General features: G+C 44.2%; 1 long non-coding RNA gene across 1 annotated transcript in view; it reads left to right on the forward strand.

Annotated features, from left to right (window-relative positions):
* Positions 1-17,158, forward strand: part of LOC126171814 (uncharacterized) — a 579,937-nt gene extending 562,779 nt beyond the window's left edge. Inside the window, exon 3 of the long non-coding RNA XR_007535473.1 lies at positions 17,006-17,158. This is a non-coding gene — a long non-coding RNA (uncharacterized LOC126171814). The remainder of the gene's footprint in view (positions 1-17,005) is intronic.
* The last annotated feature ends 3,971 nt before the right edge of the window (positions 17,159-21,129 follow it).

Here is a 21,129-nt window from a genome sequence, read left to right on the forward strand (position 1 = left end):
GTGCATGTACACAGAAAAAAACAATTACAATTTCAGAATAATTGCTTTCGCTCCACAACCACATAGAGGATTTTTTTCGGACTGAGTTAATTCACACACGTAACGGCGAAACGTTAAACAGAGAGCTCTGGAATTTTCTTTTTCTACCCTCACTAATTAGATTACAGGAGAATTTGCGCCTCCCGCTATAGAGACTGTTCCCGGTAGTTCTTTTTTAATGCGATTGCCGGCGCAGTTCCCGGGAACCGGGGGCTGTTTGTTTCTTGGTCTATCTCTCACTATCCTACTTCCTTCTTACTTCGAATATTTTTCGCAAAAAAATAGAACTGAGTTACATTTGATATGTTGTGTATCGTCTTTAACACTTAACTTTTTGTGTATATAACTAACTTCGACCGCGTATGTGTTCTTAAGTAATAGAACCAAGTACGTTATCGTACATGGTGAGTGTTCATCGGAGGTGAGGGTATCATCTGGATTGCCCCAGGGAAGTGTGGTAGGTCCGCTGTTGTTTTCTATCTACATAAATTATCTTTTGGATAGGGTGGATAGCAATGTGCGGCTGTTTGCTGATGATGCTGTGGTGTACGGGAAGGTGTCGTCGTTGAGTGACTGTAGGAGGATACAGGATAACTTGGACAGGATTTGTGATTGGTGTAAAGAATGGCAGCTAACTCTAAATATAGATAAATGTAAATTAATGCAGATGAATAGGAAAAAGAATCCTGTAATGTTTGAATACTCCATTAGTAGTGTGGCGCTTGACACAGTCACGTCGATTAAATATTTGGGCGTAACATTGCAGAGCGATATGAAGTGGGACAAGCATGTAATGGCAGTTGTGGGGAAGGCGGATGGTCGTCTTCGGTTCATTGGTAGAATTTTGGGAGGATGTGGTTCATCTGTAAAGGAGACCGCTTATAGAACGCTGCTACGGCCTATTCTTGAGTACTGCTCGAGCTTTTGGGATCCCTACCATGTCGGATTGAGGGAGGACATAGAAGCAATTCAGAGGCGGGCTGCTAGATTTGTTATTGGTAGGTTTGATCATCAAGCGAGTGTTACGGAAATGCTTCAGGAACTCGGGTGGGAGTCTCTGGAGGAAAGGAGGCGTTCTTTTCGTGAATCGCTACTGAGGAAATTTAGAGAAGCAGTATTTGAGGCTGACTGCAGTACAATTTTACTGCCGCCAACTTACATTTCGCGGAAAGACCACAAAGATAAGATAAGAGCGATTAGGGCTCGTACAGAGGCATATAGGCAGTCATTTTTCCCTCGTTCTGTTTGGGAGTGGAACAGGGAGAGAAGATGCTAGTTGTGGTATGAGGTACCCTCCGCCACGCACCGTATGGTGGATTGCGGAGTATGTATGTAGATGTAGATGTAGATGGTTTATTGAAGGGAAACGCTCTTTGGCGTTTAAGTAAGCAGTTATTCGTCTTAACGTTGATGAATAGAGTTTTGGATGTCCTGATGATGGATATCGTGCCAAATTCTGTCCATCTGGCGCGTTAGATCGTCAAGATCCCGAGATGGTTGGAGGGCCCTGCCGATAATGCTCCAGACGTTCTCAGCTGGGGAGAGAGCCGGCGGCTTTGCTGGCCAACATAGGGTCTGACAAGTACAATGATAAGCAGCACAAACTCTCACTGTTTGAGAGCGGGCATTGTCTCGCTGAAATGTAATCCCTGCCTAGTCCACCACGAAGGACAGGAAAACGAGCTGTAGAATATCGTCCACATACGGCTGTGCTGTAAGGGTGCTGCAGATGACAGCCAAAGGGTCCTGCTGTGAAAAGAAATGGCACCCCAGACCAGCGTTCCTGAATGTGGGACGGTATGGCGGGCGGCAGTCAGGATGGTCTCACACCGCTGTCTGGAGTGACTCCAGATACGTCTTCGCTGATCATTCGGGCTCGGTTCGAAACGGGTCTCATCACTGAAGGTGAATCCAAGTCTTCTCCAGTCAATGAGGCAGTTGACAGTTACTCACCTATAGGATGAGGATGTCAAACGAGGCAGTCCTGTTGGTGCCATTTGAGAGAAGTGGCACCAAAGCTGTTTCCCACACAGTTCCCTCCTTTCTGATACCGTCATCGTCATCTTCATCGTCGTCATCGTCGTCGTCGTCGTCATCGTCGTCGTCGTCGTCCTCATCATCGTCGACATCGTCATCATCGTCGTCATCGTCATCATCGTCGTCATCATCATCATTGTTGTCGTCATCATCATCATTGTTGTCGTCATCATCGTCATTATCATCGTCATCGTTATCATCGTCATCGTTATCATCGTCATCGTTATCAGCGTCATCGTTATCATCGTCATCGTTATCATCGTCATCGTTATCATCGTCATCGTTATCATCGTCATCGTTATCATCTTCATCGTTATCATCGTCATCGTTATCATTGTCATCGTTATCATCGTCATCATCGTCATCGTCATCATCATCGTCGTCATCGTCATCATCGTCGTCATCGTCATCATTGTTTGTCGTTATCCATCATCGTTATCATCGTCATCGTTATCATCGTCATCGTTATCATCGTCATCGTTATCATCACCATCGTCATCATCGCCATCGTCATCATCGCCATCATCCTCATCGCCATCGTCATCATCGTCATCGCCATCATGGTCATGGTAGTCGTCATCGCCATCGTCATCATGGTCATCGTCGTCATGGTCATCGTCGTCATGGTCATCGTCGTCATGGTCATCGTCGTCATGGTCATCGTCGTCATGGTCATCGTCGTCATGGTCATCGTCGTCATGGTCATCGTCGTCATGGTCATCGTCGTCATGGTCATCGTCGTCATGGTCATCGTCGTCATGGTCATCGTCGTCATGGTCATCGTCGTCATGGTCATCGTCGTCATGGTCATCGTCGTCATGCTCGTCGTCGTCATGCTCGTCGTCGTCATGCTCGTCGTCGTCATGCTCGTCGTCGTCATGCTCGTCGTCGTCATGCTCGTCGTCGTCATGCTCGTCGTCGTCATGCTCGTCGTCGTCATGCTCGTCGTCGTCATGCTCGTCGTCGTCATGCTCGTCGTCGTCATGCTCGTCGTCGTCATGCTCGTCGTCGTCATGCTCGTCGTCGTCATGCTCGTCGTCGTCATGCTCGTCGTCGTCATGCTCGTCGTCGTCATGCTCGTCGTCGTCATGCTCGTCGTCGTCATGCTCATCGTCGTCGTCATCGTCGTCGTCGTCGTCGTCATCGTCGTCATCGTCGTCATCGTCGTCAATGTCCTCATTGTCCTCATTGTCCTCATCGTCCTCATCTCATCGTCCTCATCGTCCTCATCTCATCGTCCTCATCGTCCTCATCGTCATCGTCGTCATCGTCATCGTCGTCATCGTCATCGTCGTTATCGTCATCATCATTGCCATCGTCATCATCATCGTCATTATCATCACGAACAATAACAACATTAACACGACCGTACACCACAAAACGAATGATTACAATCATTACAGTCCAAGAAAATAGTAAACCAAAAATTGTTTAGTTTAGGAAATTTTCCACACAAAACAAGCGGAGTCATGTAAAAGAGCTCATGAAATGAACAGAAAACACAACAGATTTATTAATCTACAGCTTTCCTTCTTTAAGAACTGCTTTTCCCCAAAAATTCAACCACATTAGGTCAAATTCTACAGAAAAGCCACTGATTAATCAAGGAGTAGAGGTTTTTGTAAAATATAAACTGATACGCATCAGTCAGAAACAGCTCTAACACTAACATTAAAGCTCATTAGAAGGCATAAAACAAAATACTGAAGACAGTAATACAAACATCAGACGTGTGCATTACGAGAGAAGAATAGTAACATGAGGTAATAAAGACAATATGGGATATAGGTAAGGAAGAGACTTGTATACCCAGAGATGAGGAAGAGCACGTACAAGGACCTGCCGAAGAGAAATTCCTCCGAATTTTCTTATGTGAAAACACGTAAAGCATTTTAAAATAAAGAAACGTTATTTACATTCTGCATTTTTATTCTTCATGTCTGCGTAATTGGAGCCCTCTGCCGCTATAGGGCTAGAGGCTGTAGCGTGTGAAATGGTAGTCGGCAACGTAACTGTGTCGCTGCGTGAAAAACACAGTCCTGTAATCGAATGTCGAAGTCGAAGAGTACGTCAACACACGGAGTGCACTTTCCTTCAAAATGCCAATGCGAAAACACGCATAAGCGCTGTGCCATCTGCAACAATCCGACGCCTTGGGTTCCTCCGTACTGTCCCGACATTTTCATCTGTTTCCCTAACTTAAATGACGCCTTCATGAACTTCACTTTGACGGTGATAAGTCGGTGCAAGCAAACGTGAGGTTGTGGCTCCGTCAACAATGCCAAACATTGTAAAGCGACGGTATCAGCAAACTGGTCTCTCATTGTGAGAAACATGTTCGTCACCATAATGACTATGATGTGAAGAAAATCGTAGACGTTAAAAATAAAGAGGTATAATGTTAATACTGTCCGTTTTATTTAATTAGCTTTAAGTTTTTTCACATTAAAAATTTAAAGGCATTACCTTTCGGCATGGACTCGTATCTTTAAGAGTGAATGGTATATTGGTAACATATGAATGCAGAGTTGCTAAACTTTTTAACAACCAATTGACAAGTATTACTTTTGAAGTGAGGTTATCAGGTTTAATAGATATTGCCATTGAATGTCTCAGACAAATCAGTAGAAACATCAACAGTATGGGTATGCCCCTCACTACATCAGGAAGAGTAATTTTCACTATGAAAACTTTCAAATAAAAAGTTTGTGATAAAATATACACGAAGTTGCAATTCTTCTTAGTTGAATAACATAGTTATTTATGTAATCAGTCGTTTATCACTGGTTCCCGATTGGTCCGAATATGCTGAAGCTGAGCCACCGTACTATATAAGAAAGGAGATCAACAAAAACCATCAAACCTCGTCCAATTTCCAGTTTCATTTCCTTGAAAATTTTGAACACCGTAATATACGAGCGTCTTCGTAACCATCTGACTAGAAATAATATATTCTCAAGTTAACAGGTCGCAGTTCTAACGGAATTCCGACATTGCGAAAGCTATTGACACATACAGCGGGAAAGTTCTTAATGCGGCAGACAATAAATTACGTGTTACTGTTATATTCTGTGGTTTATCAAAGGCACTTAGGTGTGCAAATCGTAGCATCCTTTTAAATGAACTAGAGTATTATGCTGTGAAAGGAAAAGCTGAAAAGTGGTTCAGATCGTATATCTTTAATAGGTAACAGAGGAGTGTCATTAACAAAGAGTCCTGTATTTGACTATTAGTCATTATGTAACAGGGAAAAGATTACGAATGCTGTCCCACAATGTCGTGTTACGGGGCACACACAATTATTTACATACCTTACAGACTTTTATTCAATGATTAGCAGAGACCCAGGTTGTTTTGTATGTAGATAATACACATGTGCGCAGTAAATACCAAATCAAGCACATTTTCAGGAGGAACTGATAATGACATTTTCATGGGCATTAACAACTGGTTTATAGCCAATTCTTGGTCATTGAACTTCGAAACGATACTCTGTGTGCAGCTGACAACTTGTAAGAGATTTTCCTCCCAGCATTTATTAATGAATTATATATATATATATATATATATATATATATATATATAACTTTCTTTAGCTCTACGGCCTAGTTTATAGAAATCATGCTAGAAATAACAAGGATCTTATTAAAGATTGAAAGTCAGTTGTTTTGGTCCAGGAAAGTGTCCATTATTCAGGAACACAAATTTTCAAATCTTGCCAGGAACTATGAAAAGTTTAGCTGCTGATAGGAATCTACCCCATTCATGAATTTTGTAGTATTATTAATATGTAATATTAATAATATGAGATAATGTGTGGTATTTAAAATCTGACTTTTTCACATATTTAATGCCGTAATGTGATCAATCTAGATAAATGATGTAGACTGATTTTGTCTTTCATAGTGCGTGGCGAGATAACCTAAGAATTATCGGATGCACTTCAGCGTGTGATTCGTGACATATCTCTTAGAAGAAACCACGTATAATTTTTTATTTATTTATTTGCATGTTAAAAATTTAACTTCTTAGTAGCCATGAATACTCAGTGGCCTGCGAACCTGTTTATTTTGTGCATATAATAAATGTGTTTTCCATATTCTGTTACTGAAACAAATTTTTGCAGCACAGTTTCTATAAAGATAAACTGGTGTTTGAGTATACTTACGTATGTATTATGTTTTATTTTTCTATAAAATATTTACATTCTCGAGCATCTCCTTACTATGAATCCCTGTAACAAAAACAAGACAAAATCTAGTATTCAAAACAGTTACATTTGAAACATTTGATATAGAAGCTACCCAAGTAGCGTCAAGTAGAAAAGCCTTGGTCGAGATCACACACCATGCGAGTTACCTCTTTCATTCATCAGATCATGTCTTTTATACCCATAGAAATCTTCATTGTGAGTCTGTGCCACCTTACATGAGTGACCAACCATGCTTATTTTTCGACCGTGGACTATACGCCCCCTACCTGAGGCTTCAGAAAAATGGTTCAAATGGCTCTGAGCACTTTGGGACTTAACTTCTGAGGTCATAAGTCCCCTAGAACTTAGAACTAGTTACACCTATCTAACCTAAGGACATCACACACATCCCTGCCCGAGGCAGGATTCGAACCTGCGACCGTAGCGGTCGCGCGGTTCCAGACTGCAGCGCCTAGAACCGCTCGGCCACTCCGGCCGCCCCTGAGGCTTCAGCCCAGGCTGAAAATGCAGGAAAGACTTGCATGGCACTGTCCACTGAAGAGCTGCTGGAAAGTCTGAACACAATATAAAGTTGGCCAGTGAGAGAACGAGCGCTGTTATACTGAATACGTTAATACGGGTTTGGTGATATCATCTCTCTTATGAATTATGTTGTTTCTCAGGCTTGCGCTGTTTATACGCTGTACTCATACGTAAATCTGGATCACTTTAATCTCAAACTACACAAGTATACTGATCACTTTCTCAAGAGTGTTATGACGATATACCTGGTTCAAATGGTTCAAATGGCTCTGAGCACTATGGGACTCAACTGCTGTGGTCATAAGTCCCCTAGAACTTAGAACTACTTAAACCTAACTAACCTAAGGACATCACACACATCCATGACCGAGGCAGGATTCGAACCTGCGACCGTTGTGGTCGTGCGGTTCCAGACTGTAGCGCCTTTAACCGCTCGGCCACTCCGGCCGGCTATACCTGGTTCAGTCAGCGCGGCATGGCAGATGTATACGAATGTAGGTTTATACGAGCCATTCACGAATTGCTTTAAATATTACACTGGACATATCGTTGCACCATTAAACGACGCCAAACACATGAAACACACACAAAAAAAAACACGGCCGGCTTTTTACTGTTCAAGTAACCTCCATACCTCGAAGAGCGAACAAGGCTTCATTTACAGTGTCTCAGGGAACCCCAAACGCTCTCTTTTCAGTGTCGCTGCCGAAGCTCGCGCAACAAAGAAACAAACGTAGTGACGCTAACGGCCGGCTATACGTACGTGCAACGATATGAAGCGCGCAAAGGAATTTAGTCGTAGCATCGCATTCAAAAGCACGCCGACACCGCTTGACAATTCCCGTATTCTTTTTAGCAGTAGTATTGCAAGTATCAGTATTAATTATCCTGGGCGCACTACCAAAATATGTTGGAACACAACATTTTATAGACATGAGTCTGTGGTGTCAAAGTGGCACTGTGCTGTGGAAGGAAGCGAGACTTCTGAACCCAGGAATAAGAGTGGGCAGCGGAGTGCAGCTTTGGAAAAGCGCCAGCGCAGCGTCATCGGTATAGCAGCGGCAGCGGCAGGTGGCCTCGGTGGAGATTGCTGCACCCTCGACGCGTTCTCATTTCGGTCTCGAGTGCGGTAACTTCCCCGAGGACTCCTACTATCCTGCTACAGGCGTCTGCGCCGCGCCGTTCAGCCAGGCAGCAGCTGCGGGGCAGGTCAGTATGTTCCGACCCCACTCTACTCTGAAAGCGTTTGTGATACTTCACGTTGCCATGCCCAAAGAACAGTTCTAGTTCTATATGGATCACGAACCATCTGCTATGTTCGTGATCATATTGGTCGCATTCAGGAGTTTTTAAGCACACCGCTCACCTAACCTAAGGGTTGTGTACCCTTTCTTTCAGCGCTGGTTCTCTTTGAACTGCAGCTTACATACTGCGACTGATACACATTGTTTCCAGTCAACACTATGGAGTCACTAGAGTCTGGGGCCACAGTATGAGCGCGAGGCCAATGATCGTTTTTAATATACGAGGGCCTGCTGAAAGTCATACCTCCGAATTCTTTATATGAAAACTCTTCAAGGGTTTTAAAATTTGTATTGTATTGTATGTTAACCGGGGGCCTAGAAACGACGGAGAGGCTCCGTCCTCGCCGCAGCGACAGCGGGGCACAGCCCCACGACGACTGCCGCAGTCCACTTCACCCCTCCGCCGCCCCACACCGAACCACTCGTTTAGGGTTATTGTGCGGTTCGGCATCCGGTGGATCCCCCAGGGAACGTCTCACACCAGGCGAGTGTAACCCCTATGTTTGCGTGGAAGAGTAATGGTGGTGTACGCGTACGTGGAGAACTTGTTTGCGCAGCAATCGCCGACATAGTGTAGCTGAGGAGGAATAAGAGGAACCAGCCCGTATTCGCCGAGGCAGATGGGAAACCGCCTAAAAACCATTCGCGAACTGGCCGGCTCGCAGGACCTCGACACAAGTCCGCCGGGCGGATTCGTACCGCGGACCAGGCGCTCCTTCCCAATCCGGAAAGTCGTGTGCTAACCGGGAGGGCTTTTTAAAATTTAATAAACGTTATTAACATTCTACACCGTTACTCTTCATTTCTGCATATTTATTTCTCAACTTAGTCACCATGGTGACTACACATCTTTCCCAATGAGAGACCAGTTTATTGATGTCGTCACTGTAGAACGTTTGAATTTGTTGACGGAACGACAACCACATCTTTGCTTGCACCATTCATCACTATCAAACTGAAGTCCTCAAGTTTTGGAAACAGATGAAAATTAGTTGGGAGCAAGTCGGGATTGTATGGAGAATGAACGATGACAGTGAATCCAAGGCGTCGGATTGTTACAGATGTCATAGTGTATGGTCTGGAAATGTTATGCTGAAGGAGAGAGTTTTCCACGTGTGGACGAACTCTTCGAATTCGAAACTCGATTACAGCTCGCTCTTCCTCACGCACCGACATGTTTCATTAAAAACCGAAGTGTTACACCCTACAATTTGGAGACCTCTAGCGGTAGCCGGCTGCAGATGTGTCCACATGAATAATAAAGATGTAGAATGTAACACTTGTTTTATTTAAAAAGGAACTTTAATAGTTTTCACCTAAAAAATTGGGAGGCATTACTTTTCAGTACACCTTCGTATTAAAGTGGACTTTAAGCAGTTAATTAACAGGAGAGAGATGAAATAATATCGTGGGTGACTTATGCAGAATATTTATTACATTGATTGTTATCTGTGTGTGCTTACACTAGGTGGTCAGAAAAAGTCTGAAAAGTATGTAAGTTTGTTGGAAGGTAGGATGTGCTGAGACGTTCGATGCATTGCGTCATTTCAGAACTGATTAGCACTGAAATTAGCCAATTAGATCGTTTCGCGAGCTAATTCAAAGCAATCGCCAGATAAAATTAGTCTCAGTTTTTCTCATAGCTTTCTGATACCACACGCGACTGCTCAGCCTTTGGCTGTGCCTCTATCCTTACTCGATCCACCCCATTCCAATTTTTGTATCGCTCTCTTGTTCGGTTTTAGGAAAACAAACGAAGAACGACTTTGGCGACACCAGCTGTGTCAGGCCCCTTGGATCTGCGGGTGCAACGACCTGCTGGCTAACTTCAATGCGAACTAATTCGGAAACGGCGCAACGAATCGAACTTTTTGCTTGACAATTATTTCTCAGCACAACGTACCTTGCAAGCTTTTCCGACCGTTTCTGACCACCCTGTACAAAATAAAGGTTTTTGCTGCAGTATCTTTCTGTATGTTCAGACTAATCGAAGGAAGAACTGTAGGAATTACACTCCTGGAAATGGAAAAAAGAACACATTGACACCGGTGTGTCAGACCCACCATACTTGCTCCGGACACTGAGAGAGGGCTGTACAAGCAATGATCACACGCACGGCACAGCGGACACACCAGGAACCGCGGTGTTGGCCGTCGAATGGCGCTAGCTGCGCAGCATTTGTGCACCGCCGCCGTCAGTGTCAGCCAGTTTGTCGTGGCATACGGAGCTCCATCGCAGTCTTTAACATTGGTAGCATGCCGCGACAGCGTGGACGTGAACCGTATGTGCAGTTGACGGACTTTGAGCGAGGGCGTATAGTGGGCATGCGGGAGGCCGGGTGGACGTACCGCCGAATTGCTCAACACGTGGGGCGTGAGGTCTCCACAGTACATCGATGTTGTCGCCAGTGGTCGGCGGAAGGTGCACGTGCCCGTCGACCTGGGACCGGACCGCAGCGACGCACGGATGCACGCCAAGACCGTAGGATCCTACGCAGTGCCGTAGGGGACCGCACCGCCACTTCCCAGCAAATTAGGGACACTGTTGCTCCTGGGGTATCGGCGAGGACCATTCGCAACCGTCTCCATGAAGCTGGGCTACGGTCCCGCACACCGTTAGGCCGTCTTCCGCTCACGCCCCAACATCGTGCAGCCCGCCTCCAGTGGTGTCGCGACAGGCGTGAATGGAGGGACGAATGGAGACGTGTCGTCTTCAGCGATGAGAGTCGCTTCTGCCTTGGTGCCAATGATGGTCGTATGCGTGTTTGGCGCCGTGCAGGTGAGCGCCACAATCAGGACTGCTCATGGTGTGGGGAGCGATCTCCTACACTGGCCGTACACCACTGGTGATCGTCGAGGGGACACTGAATAGTGCACGGTACATCCAAACCGTCATCGAACCCATCGTTCTACCATTCCTAGACCGGCAAGGGAACTTGCTGTTCCAACAGGACAATGCACGTCCGCATGTATCCCGTGCCACCCAACGTGCTCTAGAAGGTGTAAGTCAACTACCCTGGCCAGCAAGATCTCCGGATCTGTCCCCCATTGAGCATGTTTGGGACTGGATGAAGCGTCGTCTCACGCGGTCTGCACGTCCAGCACGAACGCTGGTCCAACTGAGGCGCCAGGTGGAAATGGCATGGCAAGCCGTTCCACAGGACTACATCCAGCATCTCTACGATCGTCTCCATGGGAGAATAGCAGCCTGCATTGCTGCGAAAGGTGGATATACACTGTACTAGTGCCGACATTGTGCATGCTCTGTTGCCTGTGTCTATGTGCGTGTGGTTCTGTCAGTGTGGTCATGTGATGTATCTGACCCCAGGAATGTGCCAATAAAGTTTCCCCTTCCTGGGACAATGAATTCACGGTGTTCTTATTTCAATTTCCAGGAGTGTATTATACGTTTTCACTGACAAATAGACGGATTCACGAGCAAGATTTGTGCACATAATTTATAAAATTTTGGGTGATCTGTGATGAATTAGAGTCCCCCACCTCCATGGAAGCGATGCCATTCCCTTCTAGTGGTAACAGGTATAGGGCTGCCCAACTGCAGTGCCAGGCTGGTACGAACTACCGCTACTGGGAAGTCGGCGCGAGCTACCACCGACATTCTGAATGACCTGCGGTGGAGGGCTTCCAAGAAAGGATATTTTGGCATAGAGTGAGTATGCAAGGCTTGTGAAGCGGAATGCGGTAAAAGTTTACACAGAAAACGGACTGCTCTGGAGTTGAATGGCCGGCAGGTGGCCACGGCTTGCGCTGCGATTAGCGCTGCACTCGAGCGGAACATGTGCGACAGTACCTTGCAGCTATGACCATTCCCACGTCACCTCATACCAAACGCCAGTTACGTTAGGAACAGGTAATGTGGTCTCTTCCGAAGATCGATGTGCCAAAGCACGACATTTTTGGTATCTCGCAACGCAACCACAAGAAAAGACAGTTGCAGTCGCTGCAAACCGAATCGACGAACCAGCGACACTGGCGTAGCCATATCAATAAACGTTTCGCTACGCTGCCGCATCGGCACTTCTGCTTACGGCCGAGCACATGACTACTCAGCCCAGTTCGCAGTCGCCGAGTAAAGACGACAGCATTGTCTTCTAGCAGGCCAGCTGTGTGGTCAGTTAGGCAGAGCTCTACGTGAAAATTGTTGTTAAATGTACTCTGAGTGAGAGACTTGTATATTGTCTGTATCAAGTGATACGTTAATGTTCAAAGACAGTTGTAAACACTCGTGTCATTCCTGTAGAAATGGAATGTATAAAAAGTAATTCTTGTTATGTATGTTGTAATCAAGTGAACTAATATTAAATGTGATATAGTATCCACCTCCTCCTGGAGCAAACCAAACTGCCCACCGTTGTAGTGACGAGTGTATTTTCGTTCCATATAATACATAAAATTACCGCTTTCTGAGAACTTTCCTAGCATGCGCAGCTTAATTACTAAAAGTTCTATGAACTGATGTTACTCAGTTTAACGTTGTTCAGTTCTTTTTAACCCTACGAAGTGCCCGAAACAGAATTCCCACTACGCCAAACGTGTCCTCCAGATGTAAATACTTAGCATTACCCATGCGACACTTGGGGAGGTCGCTAGTGACATACAACTGGAAAATTGCTGTTCAGTTTTTAAGTGAATAAGGAATAAATGTTTATCCTATTTTAAAAAATTGTCTCAGTGACAGGATTTCTAAATGGGTGCTGTGGGCGTAATATTCATGAACATTCCTATATAATAATATAATATTCATGAACATTCCTAAGAGACAATCTCCACTCATTCCAAATTAATAATATAACTGTAGACCGGATGAGGGTTAAATTCCAAGAAATAGTATCGGCAGCAATTGAGAGATTTACACCAAATAAATTAACAAACGACGGAGCTGATCCTCTTTGGTACACAAAACGGGTTAGAACACTGTTGCAGAAACAACGAAACAAACATGCCAAATTTAAACAGACGCAAAATCCCCAAGATTGGCGATCTTTTACAGAATCTCGAAGTTTAGCGTGGACTTCAATGCGAGAGCCTCTAACAGTTTCCACAACGAAACTTTGTCTCGAAACCTGGCAGAAAATCCAAAGAGATTCTGGTCGTATGTGAAGTATGTTAGCAGCAAGAAACAATCAATGCCTTGTCTGCGCGATAGCAATGGAGATACTATCGAAGACAATGCTCCCAAAGCACAGTTACTAATCACAGCCTTCCGAAATGCCTTCACAAAAGAAGACAAAGTAAATATTCCAGAATTCGAATCGAGAACAGCTGCCAACATGAGTAAGGTAGAAGTAAATATCCTCTGAGTAGTGAAGCAACTTAAATCACTTAATAAAAGCAAGTCTTCTGGTCCAGACTGTATACCAATTAGTTTCTTTTCGGAGTATGTTGATGCATTAGCTCCATACTTAACAATCATATACAACTGTTCGCTCGACGAAAGATCCGTACCCAAAGACTGGAAAGTTGCACAGGTCACACCAATATACAAGGAAGGTAGGTGGAGTAATCCACTAAATTACAGGCACAAATCGTTAACGTTGATATGCAGCAGGATTTTAGAACATATACTGTGTTCGAACATTAGGAATTACCTGGAAGAAAACTGTATATTGACTCACAGTCAACATGGGTTTAGAAAACATCGTTCCTGTGAAACACAACTAGCTCTTAATTCACATGAAGTGTTGAGTGCTATTGAAAAGGGATTTCAGATCCGTATTTCTGGATTTCCGGAAGGGTTTTGACACTGTACCACACAAGTGGCTCGTAGTGAAATTGCGTGGTTATGGAATATCGTCTCAGTTATGTGACTGGATTTGTGATTTCCTGTCAGAGAGGTCACAGTTCGTAGTAATTGACGGAAAGTCATAGAGTAAAACAGAAGTGATTTCTGGCGTTCCCCAAGGTAGTGTTATAGGCCCTTTGCTGTTCCTTATCTATATAAACGATTTTGGAGACAATGTGAGCATGCATCTATCTTGCTTCCTTAATTTCTAAGGCAAAAACCAGAAAATCATGAATTTCAACTAAAATTATAATTTGTGAGATCCAGAATACTGTTTCTACTAAATTATTATGCAAAAGGAATCTAAATATAAATTTTTAAGTTTCTAGCTCTTTTCTGTTGCGCCAATTATTTTTACAGAAAAATGTCCAAATTTCGAAAATGGTTAAAGTTATTAAACTGATATTCAACACATATTGTTTTAGTATTACTCCTGACATGCTAGAAACGTTTCAGGTTATTTACTTCATTTTTAAAGCATTGCGCAACATTTATGATGTCAGAGCTAGTTACAGCGGACTGGCTGCCACACAATGGAAAGACTGATGTGAATTTTATACGGCGTGAGTAGGCTGCTTCCCTACAGTCTCCACTGCTCAAACTGGAAAAATTTTGTAAGTGGCAGTTAGTAATGAAATCAATATTATGCCTTTCTACATCCCCTCCCTAACTAACTGCATATGGAAACATTTCTACATATCTTTGTTACATTCACAGCGCCAGATTTGCACCTGGTAGCCAAAATTGGAACTAAGATTTTCCAGCGTTAATCTGTTCCGCATTAACACATTAAAATATTTACCAAGTTTCGCTGCCACACGATAATTACGGGCCACACGGTACCTCCGTGAGTAGCCAGTTTAATTATAACCACCCAATACTGTTTTCATTTACCTTTAGTGTTACCATTATTTTATTACCTCAAAACACTAGTGTTTCAAGAATACCTCTAGGAGGAGGCGAAACCTCTTTAATATACATCTGAAAACAATTCTGATGTCCGTCACACATTTAATTTCCTTGGGTAGTATGTAAAGTTTTGTAGCTGCATATTTCACCAATTTCTGTGCCAAAAGCAGATTCATTAAATGTTAATGCAGATAATTTTTCCTTATACTGTTGTACTTGTGAATATCTCTGTTACTTTCAAACTGAGACTGATTGTGGCCAGCACATTTTGTAAGTGAATAAATGTACAGTGGAACTGTGGTTAATCTTCCTAACTGATTAAAGACATGCCTTCATTATGTATATACCGTATAATTCTGATTAGTTTCTCCTATGCAGTGGTAGCTGTTTGACTAACGTAGTTGGTGAGTTACCCCAGAATATTATCGCAATAAGACATCAGTAAATTAAAATATCCAAAATATTTTACCTTACAGACTTCTACATCGCCAAAGTCGTTAATATCTCTTACTGCAAACGTAGCCGAACCAGTGTGTTTGAACAAGTCTACTGTATGATTTTTCGACTCTTCATCAATAGTCACAGCTAATGCTTTGTGTGCAAATAACTCGAGTATATACGATACGGCTGATATTTGGTTTATGGACAAGGACATGGTCCAAGGCCTGATTCTCTGCCTAACGTTTCGTCTTCCACCGCTGGAGTCTTAATCAGAGGCTTTAACGTCTCAGAAAGCTGTTACAGACTAAAACAAAATCAGCTAGCCAAACTGTCTATTACATGCAACCAACGATTGGTTAGTGACATCATCAGAGCACTGGCTAAGACGGCGGATTCGTGCAGACGAATGATATGGAGCGTGTGGTGGGGAAGAGTTTTATTTATTTATCACTAGGGCCTGCAGCTTCTATATTTTCAGTCCTTGTTTTCTGTTCACATTTTTGTTGTGCTTTCGAATGAGATCTTGCTAAAACCACTGTCCTAGCATATGATCTGCTTATTTATCCGTCTTGTCCAGGCGACATTTGTTGTGTTCCTTGAATGGGGGGGGGGGGTTATTGTTTCTCTTTCTAGTTTTTATGTAGGCTAGGAAGCAAGTACATGGGATTTTAGGTACTTCTGCTACGGCAAACGGTGGGCGTAGGTCCTTTGCAGTGTTCAAATATTCGCGCATCTTTCTCGTTGGCTTAAACACTGTGTCAATACAATACGGCTTGCTTAGTATATTTGAGTCTGTCGTGGCTTTCTGTGGCGTTAAAACCTGTGATGAAGTCTCCAGCAATAGAAGAGAAATATTAGGCATTGAATTATGCTTTGGACTAAGGCCTTATGCCCATAAATCAAGTATCAGTAGTATCGCAAATTCCGGCCGTGAAAGCCTATATTGTATGTTTGAACTTGTATTGTATATTTGAACTTGTATTGTATATTGAACTTATATTGTATATTGTTTATTTGAACTTTAGTATGTACACATATGGTGTCTCTTCTTTCAGGCACTTCTGAAATAGCAGTCACCATATGGTGATCTTGCAGACATTATATGAAATGAATGAAACGAAACAAAGACATTAGCTGCCAACGGGAATTGAAAGAAGTCAATGGTGAAAGTTGAAAATTTATGCTGAAAGAGAACTCGAACCTGGATTTACCGATTCTCATGAGCAGTTGCCTGACAGATTCAAATTTTCATGTTATCTAATCATGTAGTGCCCCTGCCAATAACCTTTAATACTCGCAGCATATCACTGATTCCCATATGAGGTCGAGAATATGTGTACATCTACACAGAATGGATCATCTTCCGAAAGAAAAGACATCATAGATATATAAAAAAGGCGATCCTTTCTGTGCAGATGCATACAGATGCTCGATCTCACATGGGAATCAGCAATATGCTGTGAGTATTGAGGATAATGGGCACAAACACTACGTCTGTAGTGTGTGGGTAAGTTCAAAATTTGAGTCGGTCACGGACTGTGTCCGGACAGCCGAAGCGGAAGGAAACCGCTCATTAGGGGCGGTGGATCCCGTTTCGAGTCTCACTCCGGGCACACTTTCAACTTTCCCCATTGGCTTGTTTCAGTGCAGCTGATGCCTTTGTTTGGTTTGCTTCACCCCAGTACTCGTTGTACCGCCTGCTGTCGGCGACCCTTGACCCGGCTGGACCGTGTTGCAGTGCTCGTGCGCGGGTGACTGGCGCGATGGGGCGGTCGCAGAGCCCCATGGAGCTCGGCTAGAGGCGCCCCCACGGCTCCGGCACCCCCGCTGCGGCATCGGCATGGAACCGCCCGACCGCGACCGCGACCGCGGACACCGCCCTCTAGCCTTCGACAAGGTCAGTCTCATCGCCCTCCCACGCTCACCTGCTGCAGATGCGCTGGCTCAGCCAGTATAAATATGTTTCCAATGATCCCGTATCGTCTAAAAAAAGCAAATACGTAGTAAATTTGTCATGTTGTTGATTCTAACGGCTTGCCTCGTTAAATAAGCCTCTTTCCATCAGATCATCAAATTGTGGTCTTGCAAGTAGTGTGACGGTCGTTTCAGAGGACTTCTACGCAAGTTGAACGTACTGTGTCAGCTGCGGAATGATGCCGGTGTCACTGGTCACGTGAACATTCTCACACACATACGAGAGGTTCTGAATGTCCATATAGTACAGACTCCCACCGTGATCGTTGTATTGTAAGTTAACACCTTCATGATCAGCTACTTTGAAGAATTTTGGCCTAGAAAACCACCCACTTACGCCACATATGTAACTGATATATCTTAATGAGTAACACATTCAAAAAGATGACAAGCTTTAACATTTATTTTCCATATTTACTTCATTTCTTTCATAGATTACAGACTTTAAAATAATGATGACATAAAGTATAATTTATCCTTAAAAAGGAAAAGAGGAGGCGAGGTGAGTTCTTGAACAATTTCTTCCTCTTAAGCTTCCAAATTTTTTGCTCATTCAACTAACTGCCAGAAAAAAAAAGCTCGCTCTTCTGATTCACCCAAGAGTTATTGTTGCAATGTTGCAAGATTTCAAGTGGAGCACATGAAATGATTACATTTACAGAGCAATAACGCTAGCGGTTCTGAGGTGCCAGGCATCGACCGCTGCTGAAACAACCAATTAGTATATGGTGTAGCTTCCACATCGGCAATGCAGGTGCTGACTCTGGCATGCAGTCGATCGTACAGGTGGCAAATACTGTCCTGGGATACGTTATGCCGCGCGTGCTCGATTTGTTCACGTAGTTCTGTAGGATGTATGAAGGTAGTATCTGTTCCGGAAAGAGTAGATACCATTGATGACCGTGCTGCTTCTCTAGAATGAAATGATAATTAAATCGACACCTTAGCTGCAAACAGGCGTTGATATACGAGTACATCAGTGGAGAGCGTGCAAGGGATAAATCCCTGCAGGCGCACTATCCTCTGTGCCCTCGGTGGCTCAGATGGATGCCGGCACGGTAACTCACCCTGTTCGGTCAGAGGGTTAGCTGCCCTCTGTAATAAAAAACTGAGTTAATGGATCAACGACGAACTGAAACGGGTGTCTTGCGACGTCCGCCCCGAGCAGATACAACGACAAAAACGAACAAAATGGGATTAATAAAAAAGATGGACAGAGCGTCTGCCATGTTAGCAGGAGATCCCGGGTTCGAGTCCCGGTCGGGGCACACATTTTCAACATGTTTCCAGTGAGGAGAGTAGTGTGCTGACCACATGCCCCTCCATATCCGCATTCAGTGACGCCTGTGGGCTGAGGATGACACGGCGGCCTGTCGGTACGGTTGGGCCTTCATGGCTGTTCGGACGGAGTTTAGTAATTAGGGGGAACGGAAGCACCGTTCTAGTACATTCCTTATGATTAAGATCCCACTAAATGAACCATCATGGCTCATGTTTGAATCCACTGAGAGCTGATTTCAAAGTTTATTGGCATCATCTCTTCTTTAGAGTCAAAGATCGCAGTCTTCTTTGTGGAACGAAGTTCACAGAAAATACTCATTTCGTATGATTCGAGGATAGAAGGCATCACAACTGAACGAGCCTTGTTACTCGCCAAACTGTTCACTCGCGCTCGGTGTCAAATTTCAGAATTGGCAGCACTCTCGCTGATGAAAGCCAGTTTTCACCGGAATGGAGATGCATTAGCGTCAACAGTGATTTCAGAGTAACAGCCACTCACTCCGGTCACACAAATGCAGGTAACACGGATCGGAAATGTAGTATTTAGAGGAGCTTTTGGCAATAAACGATTTCGAGGAATTGTGTTTGTTTCTGAACTAGGGTAAAGGGAATGTGGTTTTCCCTACAATCACAAATAATTACGCTTTCATATCTAACTTAACTATATTAACATAAAAATATTTTATTGTACGACATGTGTGTGTGTGTGTGTGTGTGTGTGTGTGTGTGTGTGTGTGTGTGTGCAGAACGAGAACGACAATGATAAACTGAAATACGTGAAAAAAATGTCAAATGTGTGTGAAATCTTATGGGACTTAAGTGCTAAGGTCATCAGTCCTTAAGCTTACACACTACTTAACCTATAGTATCCTAAGGACAAACACACACACCCATGCCTGAGGGAGCACTCGAACCTCCGCCGGGACCAGCCGCACACTCTATGACTGCAGCGCCTGAGACCGCACGGCTAATCCCGCGTGGCTGAAATACGTGATTAGAACATTAAATGTGCTAAACAAAAATAATTGTTGATATACAACGTAGTAAGGTGCGAAGCACAAGAAAGAGAAGTACTGTTTAAATATATCTGTATAAACATATATATTTTTAAAATTACCAAATATGCAGCAACCAGTCGCAAAATCATGTTTTATTTATTCACTTTTGCAAATCGATTTCAACTGAATAAATAAAACATGATTTTGCAACTGGTTGCCGCATATTTGGTAATTTTGTGGTTTACGGTCGCTGCACGACTTGGGAACCACATGGAACCCACATTCATACATATTTTTGAAATTTTTTGACAACAAATTTACTGCATCCCAGTCGCCTTAGTCTACACTACTGGCCATTAAAATTGCTACACCACGAAGATGACGTGCTACAGACGCTAAATTTAACCGACAGGAAGAAGATGCTGTGATATGCAAATGATTAGCTTTTCAGAGCATTCACGCAAGGTTGGCGCCGGTGGCGACACCTACAACATGCTGTCATGAGGAAAGTTTCCAACCGATTTCTCATACACAAACAGCAGTTGGATGGCGTTGCCTGGTGAAACATTGTTGTGATGACTCGTATAAGGAGGTGAAATGCGTACCATCACGTTTCCGACTTTGATAAAGGTCGGCTTGTAGCCTATCGCGATTACGGTTTATCGCATCAAGACATTGCTGCCCGCGTTGGTCCAGATCCAATGAGTGTTAGCAGAATATGGAATCGGTGGGTTCAGGAGGGTAATACGGAACGCCGTGCTGGATGCCAACGGCCTCGTATCACTAGCAGTCGAGATGACAGGCATCTAATCCGCATGGCTGTAACGGATCGTGCAGCCACGTCTCGATCCCTGAGTCAACAGATGGGGACGTTGCAAGACAACAACCATCTTCACGAACAGTTCGACGACGCTTTCAGCAGCATGGACTATCAGCTCGGAGACCATGACTGCGGTTACCCTTGACGCTGTATTACAGACAGGAGCGCCTGCGAAGGTGTACTCAACGATGAACCTCTGTGCACGAATGACAAGAGGTCATTTTTTCGGTTGAATCCAGGTTACAGCATCATGATGGTCGCATCCGTGTTTGGCGACATCGCGGTAAACGCACATCGGAAGCGTGTATTAGTCATCGCCAGACTGGCGTATCACCCGGCGTGATGGTATGGGGTCACCTGTTGTTCGCATTGACGGCGCTTTGAACAGTGGACGTTACATTTCAGATGTGTTACGACCCGTGGCTCTAACCTTCATTCGGTCCCTGCGGAACCCTACATTTCAGTAGGATAATGCACGACCGCATGTTGCAGGTCCTGTAAAGGCCTTTCTGGATACAGAAAATGTTCGACTGCTGCACTGGCCAGCACATTCTCCAGATCTCTCACCAATTGAAAACGTCTGGTCAATGGTTACCGAGCAACTGGCTCATCACAATACGCAGTCACTACTCTTGATGAACTGTAGTATCGTGTTGAAGATGCATGAGGAGCTGTACCTGTACACGCCATCCAAGCTCTGTTCGACTCATTGCCCGGTCGTATTAAGGCCGTTATTATGGCCAGAGGTGGTTGTTCTGGGTACTGATTTCTCAGGATCTATGCAACCAA

This window comes from Schistocerca cancellata, chromosome 1 (genome assembly GCF_023864275.1).
Source record: "Schistocerca cancellata isolate TAMUIC-IGC-003103 chromosome 1, iqSchCanc2.1, whole genome shotgun sequence".
Classification (NCBI taxonomy): Eukaryota; Metazoa; Arthropoda; class Insecta; order Orthoptera; family Acrididae; genus Schistocerca; species Schistocerca cancellata.